The sequence below is a fragment of the Castor canadensis genome, chromosome 5, assembly GCF_047511655.1.
Source record: "Castor canadensis chromosome 5, mCasCan1.hap1v2, whole genome shotgun sequence".
NCBI classification, from domain to species: Eukaryota; Metazoa; Chordata; class Mammalia; order Rodentia; family Castoridae; genus Castor; species Castor canadensis.
Genome location: NC_133390.1, coordinates 107129854 through 107138497, shown reverse-complemented (window position 1 = coordinate 107138497; position 8644 = coordinate 107129854). Strand labels below are relative to the sequence as shown.

General features: G+C 35.9%; 1 long non-coding RNA gene across 1 annotated transcript; it reads left to right on the top strand.

Annotated features, from left to right (window-relative positions):
- The first annotated feature begins 941 nt into the window (after positions 1-941).
- Positions 942-6081, top strand: LOC141423094 (uncharacterized). Its single transcript, XR_012447748.1, has 3 exons — positions 942-1263; positions 3349-3421; positions 4420-6081. It is a non-coding gene; the product is annotated as an uncharacterized lncRNA (long non-coding RNA).
- The last annotated feature ends 2563 nt before the right edge of the window (positions 6082-8644 follow it).

The following is an 8644-nucleotide window of genomic DNA, read 5'->3' as shown; positions in this document are numbered from 1 at the left end:
AAATGGGTGGCAAGTGAAGCCACAGAAGCCACTCTGTGTAGTTGTTCACAGGGGCTGAGGAGAAGCCCTTCTCTTTGCTTACCAACCTAAGGGTTTATAAGTGTGAATTTGTGCTGAAGAACAACTAACTGATTTATTCATTCAGATAATGGTGCTGTAACAAACATTTCCCAAATTTCCAGTGTCTTAATCGAAAAAAAGTTTATTTCTAGCTTACAAAACCATCTAATTTATATTTCTGGCCAACAGTGTGAGAATCAACTAAAGTTAGATTTTTCTGTCAAAGGAGTTAATGTAAAACTATCATTGTGTAGATGGCAGCTAACCTCCCCTGAATTGCTGCCTACATGCTTTGTGAAACATTGCTTGACCTTTGTTTGGTCATTCAAAGAGATGTTTATTACCAGATGTCCTAATCTCAAACTACTTGCTTAAAGATAAATATTACCCAAAAGAATTTTCTTGTTCTCCCTGCTTCAAGGTCTCCCTCACTAAATAACCAATCGTGAAGATTGTGAACCCAATTCAGTCTATCAGGGTGAGAGGCAAACAGATAAAAAGTGAGCTGACCCCCTGCTCACTGTGTTCTGCCTATCAGACTATGGTCTGTGGCTGACCCTTCTGCAGAAGTAAAACTTTTCTTTGTGCCTTGCTGAGTGACTCCCAAGTGTTTCTTTGATCATCTTTTGGGAACGGCATTTCTAACAATTTGTCGTCTGAGCTTGGGGCAAACTTTGTTGCCATGAGGATCACAGGGACCCCATTCTCAGAGGAGGCGTGTCCCACTGCCTAGTTGCTGTGGCCTCAGAGTGGGAAAATCTGCCATCCCTGGGCCAACAATGTACCCAAGGTTGAGAGTCACTTAGCAATGTGGGGAAAGGGCTCTTACAGAAAGCATTGCAGTGGCCAGGGCAACTCTGGCACAGACCAAGGTATGGATATTTAGGTGTGGACATTTAGGTATGGACATTTAGATGTGGATATTTAGATATGGATATTTCCTTGGTGGCTGAGACATCCTGGAGTTTGTATTGGTATGGCTGGGATTTGTCTCAGATACAAAGCAAGTGCTGACTTCGGAGAAAAACAAAGCACTTTGGGTAAAAAGCAAGAAATCTCCAGTACTGGGAGGGTGGAACTTTTCCTGGGGAAATAGATACAACCAAGGTTAAGGGATGGGTAACAAAAATTCAGATCCAAAGAGGGAGACTCACAAGAGAACGATGCATCATCCACCATTCTACAGGATACCCTCTGGACAAGGTTTAAAATTTTTTTTCTGAGAGTGCAGTCTAATTTTGTGTGTGTGTGTGTGTGTGTGTGTGTGTGTCAATTTGTTTGCAGTATTGGACAAAATTTAATTTGCTCCTGGAATTCCAACTCATCTTATGTGGGCTTAAATTGACATTTTTTTCCTGGCATGCTTAATTTATAAAAGTTTTGTGTGTGTGTGTATGCATGAATCTTCAAAATGGTTCTTAAACTGCTGTTATAAGGTTAATGTGATATTCAAGGTAAAAAAAAACAAAACAAAACAACCCAGGGTGTTTGTTAAAGATCTCTTTATAAACTGCTTAAACTTTTTACCTATGAATATGTAAAGATCTTGAGGATAGTTCTTATTGTGGAGTCAATGTAAAAGAATTGTTACTTTTACTCTGTTCTACTGCTATTTTTAAGAAAACCAGTTTTCAAACTTATTTCTGTCAGGTCTTACTAAAATGCAGGCATTCAGGAGTTAACATTCCAGCTCAGACCAAAGGAGAAAAAAGAAAAGGCCGGCGCCTGCAGCAGGAATCTTGAAATTTGGGTGGTTAAAAAAATGACCTTAGCCTGTTTCAATCTGTCATAAATAAAATATGGGATTTAATTCTCTCTTATAATACATGGGTCTATTAACAAATGGGCTTTCTATAAATTGTTTTTATACAAAAAATAATTTTAAGGTTGCTTTCATTCTGGTTTTTTCATGCAAACATAAGGCTCTAAGTTAAAAGGTTTTATGAGTTATTTTCAACAAATAAAAAAAGTAAAAAGTATTAAGGATATGGTTTTTAAAAATAAAAGATTAAAGAAAAAATACTTTTAGATAAAAAAGGATTATATAAGAAAGGTTTTGTAAGGTCAAAATTTAATGTACTATAAACTAAAATTTAATTTTCTAAGCTTGTAACAACAAGGCTTTATTAAAAATATTGTTCTGTTCTAGATAACGTTTACAAGAAAAACTGTCTTAAAGAAAAAGTTTTTGTTTTGTTAAGATAACGGTCAGGAATTCTTGGTGCTAAATGTTAATCCAGAGATTTATCAAGACAACAAGAGTTTATCAAAACACAGAGAGGTTGGGGCTGGCAGAGTGTCTCAAGCGGTAGAGCGCCTGTCTAGCAAGCATGAGGCCCAAGTTCAAACTCTAATACTACCAAAAAAACTTGAAAAGTAAAACACAGAGACTTAACAGGCAGCTAAGCACAGCTGCTGCACTGATACGAGGGTTGGGACAGATTTGCTTATGTAAAGCAGTGTAAAAACAAAACAAAACAAAATAGCTGAAAAAGCATACCCTCCAGAAAGGATAAACAAAAAACTCAAAAAGGAGCAATACACTGTAGGTCTTGAGAACTCAAGTTTTTTTTTTTACTGGAGTCAACACAGTGGGGGTGTTCGTCTTACTCCTTCCACATGTCCCGTGGAGGGAATTTTTGGCCTGGAATGGCCAGATTGGGCCTGTTATTTTAGGGTACTCCATTGACTACAGGTTGGTGTGACCCTGCTGTATGCCAAGAGCCATTTGTTAATGTCAACAGTCTGGGATGTGATCCTTTATCAACATCTGAGCCATGGTTCTTGGCCATTAGGTTTCCTAACTCCATACTTAGTCACCTATGTTCCCTCTGGTGATTTTTGCCAGGGTTTTTACTACTGAGGTAACTGAGTCATAATTAAATGAAAGTTCATTTAAGGTTGGTTTAGGAAAGTCTTTTAGTTGACCTCATAATTACAGTTAAACAACTATTGTCTTGGGTGATTCTAATGCAGTTAGTACCCTATATGTGTCTATGACTGGGCTATTTTCCCCCACCCCCAACTAATGGGAAAATCTAAGATTTTACTTCAAGAGTAACAACTAAACTAATATGTTTATATAACCTCTATAGAGCTGTGATTGTATTGCTGGTTCTTGCATATTAAATATATTTGTGTTTTCCAAGTATATCAAGCCTTCTGAAGTACAAAGTTTACATAAACACTGTAACGAGAAGTTAGTGGTACTGATACACTGTTCTGTTAGTTGCTAAATAGTCTTATCAAAATTTTAACCATGGCTTTTTAACGTTTTTGTCATTACAGTTCTGATCCTTCTGGGGCATTTACAATCATGTTCCTGAAAAATTACTCTAATAGGTACTTATGCGTCAACCAGGTTAGATTTTTGGGTGTCTGCTTTTGTTGGGTTTTGTTTTATATTGTTCTTGTCTAGAAGCCCACTGCCTAAGAGCCACTCTTTCTAAGTGTCTTTGTTGCTTAAATTTGGCCAAAAGGGTCTAGCTGGCACTGACTCCCACCTAATCTGCTTGTCAGTTCCTATCTCCCTGACATGGAACCAAAACCAAAAAAATCCAGAAAAAAAAATCCTCATGAAGAAGGATGAAAATGACCAATGGAGAAAGATCTCCAGTCTATGGCCATACAACCCTGAATGTGCCCAATTTCGTCTGATCTCAGAAGCTAAGCAGGGTCAGGCCTGGTTAGTACTTGGATGGGAGACAGATCTTTAGAAGAGACTGCTCAGAGACAGTTGGGAGACAAAGGGGGAATGTCATCAAAGTTCACATGGGGTCACTGTGCTAGACCTCTCAAAAATAACCACAGCCGAGAGGATTGAGGAAATGGTTCTTACGCATGTGTGGTTATCTGGCATTAAAGCCCTTCCAGGCACAAATTCATATTTTTAGCCAGGGTCTTCTACTTAATAGAGACAAAGTGATGATTTTTACTGGCTCTAAACATGTTCTTTGACTTCTTAGCTTGCAAACAGTGTAACAGATTGTATGTGTTGATGCATTGTATACAACATATAACATCTAGTTTGGTAGTTCTTTTTTTTTTTTTAATATCTAAGACTAAGGACAATATTTAAGGGTTTTTCATAGTAGTTAATTTTTATAAAAATTTTCCACCAAAATAGAACTTAGAATATGACTAAAAATATGTATATAAGTAAAAGCAACCTGATTTGAACTGAAATTTTTGCCTTCAAGTTCATATGTTGAAGGCTTAACTTCTATATGATGGCATTTGGAGATGGAATTTCTGGGAGATAATTAAATTTAGAAAGCCATCAAGATAGGATTACTGCCCTTATAGAAAGAAATGTAAGAACACAATCTCTCTGTCTCTTTCTTTCCCTTTACTCTCCAGGTAAGGACACAAGAAGAAGGCAACTGTCTACAAATAAGGAAGAGAGGGCTGGTGGAGTGGCTTAAGTGGTAGAGTGCCTGCTCAGCAAGCGTAAGGCCCTGAGTTCAAACCCCAGTACCACAGAAAAAAAAATAAGGAAGAGAGCTCTGACTAGAATACAACCATCCTGACACTATGATCTTGATCTTCTACCTCCCAAAGCTGTGAGAAAATACATTTGTGTTGTTCAAGCCACCCAGGATACAGTAGTTTGCAATGAAACCCAAACTGACTAGGACATCATCTCATTTTAAAAGACTTGCAAGAAGACTTATTTTTTATGTTTGACTTCATGCTACTTTTACTATGGATCTATCTGATAATCTTCCGAATTTAAATCTCACCGTCTGGCTCTAATCCCCTCTTACTGTGTTGTACTATAAAAATATAAAATAGGCAGCCCCAAGGATATTTTCATTTAAAAGTAAAACATTGGGTGACTTCTACCAAATGGTATTAGATTTGTGAATGAAAAGTTTTCTGGCTACAACCTGCAAAATGCATAGGGTCTTATTTTGTCAGTAATGATATTTGTATTTAGGATAGTACTTGATATCACCTAGCATCCATTTTGATACATTTTTCCCTGTTCAAAAAATAAAAACCAAAACCAAAAAAGGAAATCTTAAGTATGCTAACTTAAAAAGAAACAACAGGTCTTGATTTGAGACCCCCAAGCTCAACTGCTATGAAGAAGTTTGGGTTTCTTTCTTCTGTTCTCAAGTTTCTTTGCTTTGCAATGTGCCTGTAATGGAGAAGTGTGTCAATATGAAGAGACCTTGACAAATTCCTTGCCCAAGAAAGTCATGAAACCAGCTAGTGGTGGTTCAAAGCAGAGCAACTATAGATATAATATTGTTCACTTTATCCTTACAGACTCTCTGGACTCTGTATTATTTCTAAAACATTTAACAAACAAATAAGTAAAATATCTACTACAAGCTGTTCACGTTGTGAATTATTTGTTCTCTTGCTTTAATTTGAACACTCTACTCTTGGTTTTGAAGTAAAGTACAAATGTGTTGCTTTCACACACTTGTTTTTTCAAATGTTCTTATAAATGATCATCTAACAAGAAAACTTAATAGAGGGCCATGACTAATTAAATAACAATGCACATGAGGATTGATCATGACACTAGTTGATAAATGAGCTATCTTCTTGAATAGCCTGGAGAATGATCCAAAGTGGGAATTAGTAACTGAAATCACTGTAGTGTCTTGAATCTATGTTAAACATTAGCTGGACATACTTTTTTGTGTTATGTTTTCTTTGAGTTGACCACTGATGAGACTACACATTTATCCCAACCCTATCTAAATAGTCCTAAGACTATACATGAGTTTCTTGTTTGCTTTGGAAAGTAAATTTTTCTGGAATATATGGCTTTAGAGCAACTAACTTATTCATTCATTAAGAACAATGGCTCACTTTATTAAGGCTGCTTCAAATCTGTTGTTTCACTGTGTCCATAAATTAAAATTTGCCCATTCTGTGTCAAATCCTTGCTTTGTAATATCTGCCTTAAAATCACTCAACCAAGACCCTAAAGCCTTCCTATAGTTATTAATTTTCAGCTTTAGATGTACTACAAGTTTAATAAACTCTTATTTGTTTGATTAATGTGTATTCCTGATTGTGTTTGTGAAGAAGCTTCAATTTCTTGCTTCTATTTCTCAATTTTATGGGGGCTATCTTTAGGCCATGTGGAACACAGATAGCTAGCATGAGAAGAAAATACTCTCAATCAGATTTGCTCAGGGATGAGATATTTTGCTCAACTGAGCAATCATAATGAATTAGTGTCCTTCAAAATCATTTTCCTTCTTTTATTCTTTTATTTGCTGTCTAAAAGCAGTCAGTTTTTCTAATTTTCTAATCCACTGAGACGTTACATTGCTGGATTATCTATCCTCTGTCAGTTTTTCTTCAAACTACCTAACTCTTTATTGTCATATTTTGCAAAAAGCAGAATGGAAAAGTAATCCACACTCTAACTTTTTTCATTCATTTTCCCTGGAGCTTCAGGCTCTGTGGGCATGTTATTTGCACTCAGATTATCTCAGCTGACAGTTCTGCTAACATTGTGTAAAATAGGTATCTATCTATCTTTTCAGCCTACAATGTCAATTCTTTTGCTATCTACTGCTAGATCAGTAGCTAACACCATTTCCAATACCAATTTCTGAATTCCTTTAAGTAATGTCAACAGTTAAAGAAAGAATTACAAAATACCAGTGGGTAAATATAACATACATTTATAGAAGACCCATGTAACAGCCCAAAGAAGCTATTCCTGGGGAGGGAGAACTTTTTCCCATAAGGTGAATACCTCTTGAAGTTCCAACATCTTCAATTTCCTTTTAAGACTGATGTGATTGTCTGCCTCAAGTTGGGAGATGAAGAAAGAGAGCATAGAGAACTGCATATAGGAAGTTGTTAATGTAGTAAGTGAAAATGTCACTCATCACTTCCATTTACTTTTCACTGGCTGCAACTTAATCATATGTTTCAATCTAACTCCAAAGAAGCCTGGAAAATGTGGGATGCATATAAGCCTACGGAAAAAAAATAGGATATAAGTTTGATGAAAAGCTAGTCAGTCTCTACTACAGTTATTTCTTTTTAAACACACAAATTGCCACATAGGCAAACAGAGGCCCTGAGACAGTATCAGACAGTAAGTGATAGTGTCAGAAACAGATGTAAAAGCTCAGCATGAGATGTGGCAGGGTACCTGTTGGTGAAAGGCACCAGTTATGAAATGGATTAGGAAAGATATCAAAGATGGTATAGGAGAGTAGAATCTGTAGAGCTGATATATACACATATTGTGGATAAATATGTCACTTTTGGAGACAACTTTAGAACTAAGTGTTTAGGAGTAAAAATGACTATGATCAGTTTTAGTGAAAGATCTGCTGGAAATGGCAGATTTCTTTTAGAGATTAAGAAAAATTGAAGATGACTAGGGAGGCTGGAATAGAATAGAGACCCCTTTAATGCCAGTCAATGAAAAGTCTCATTAAATACTATTTGACTAGTATTGGCTGTTTGAGTTATTGTCTGCCTATAATTGTATTCTCTTTAGACCTGCTGAATGTGTTTCAGGTCTAAATGATGTTTTCATTTAGGTGGAAGAAAGTTCTGTGTGAAGAAGACATACAGAGACTCTAAAAAAGGGATAGATTGGGAGTGGGTTATTACGCATTCATTATGATCTCCTAATGTCAGCAGGAGTGTTCTAGGTTGCTGATAGTTGTGTGCACAATGGCTGGAAGATTGAGTCTTAATTACTAAGACTAGCACTGCAGAGGCACTTCAGACAAAATATATTTGTCTGAAGTAATAAGACTTTGAAGATAGGTCATTTAAAACAGCACAGGTAAAACTCAAATTTTCTCATCCAACTAACAGAATTAAAAAAAAAAAAGTAAGAAATTGATAGTTACGTCTTTCAAAAGATACAGTCTATTTTAGATGAGAAGAGAGTAGATTCATAATATTGGAGTGTTTGCTTAGGGCTCCATCATAATAAGAAAGTTAACTTTATGTTTTTATATCCCAATAGCTTGAAATATGCTTCAGAGAAGAACAGTAAACTGCTTAGGGAGGAGAAAGGCAGAAACTCCTGCCCTTCAATCCTGTCTCCCCGATGGTTGTCCCAATATAGCATGATGATGAATGTTCATTGATAGGAAAAACATCATAGGCACTCAATTTAACCTTTTTCTAAGGTTGTAAACTCAAATTCAAAATAATTTATTTGTGTTGCTATAAACTTATTCTAAAATAATGTTGTTTTCATATTTGGTTACTCAAAAATGTTACTGAGTTGATCCTTATGGACTTGAAAATAATATCCAATTTCTTTCTTTTTATCACTGGGATGACCATATAATTAATCAACCAAACTGGGATAGTTTGAGAGTGAAAATGGAGTTATTAATAATTACACTAGGATCACAAGTATTAATGAGGACATATGACTAACCTATTGTTAAGTCTATATAGTTAACAAAGATTGGGAAAGAAGGTGCAAATTCGAGCTTTAGTTTTTATACTAAACACTTCTATGTGGCAGTCTCTTTACTGAGCACTGCATATTCATTATCTCATTAAATTCAAACTCCCACTTGAGGTAACAGTTATTATATCCAACCCTATTTTAGATGAAGAAATTAAG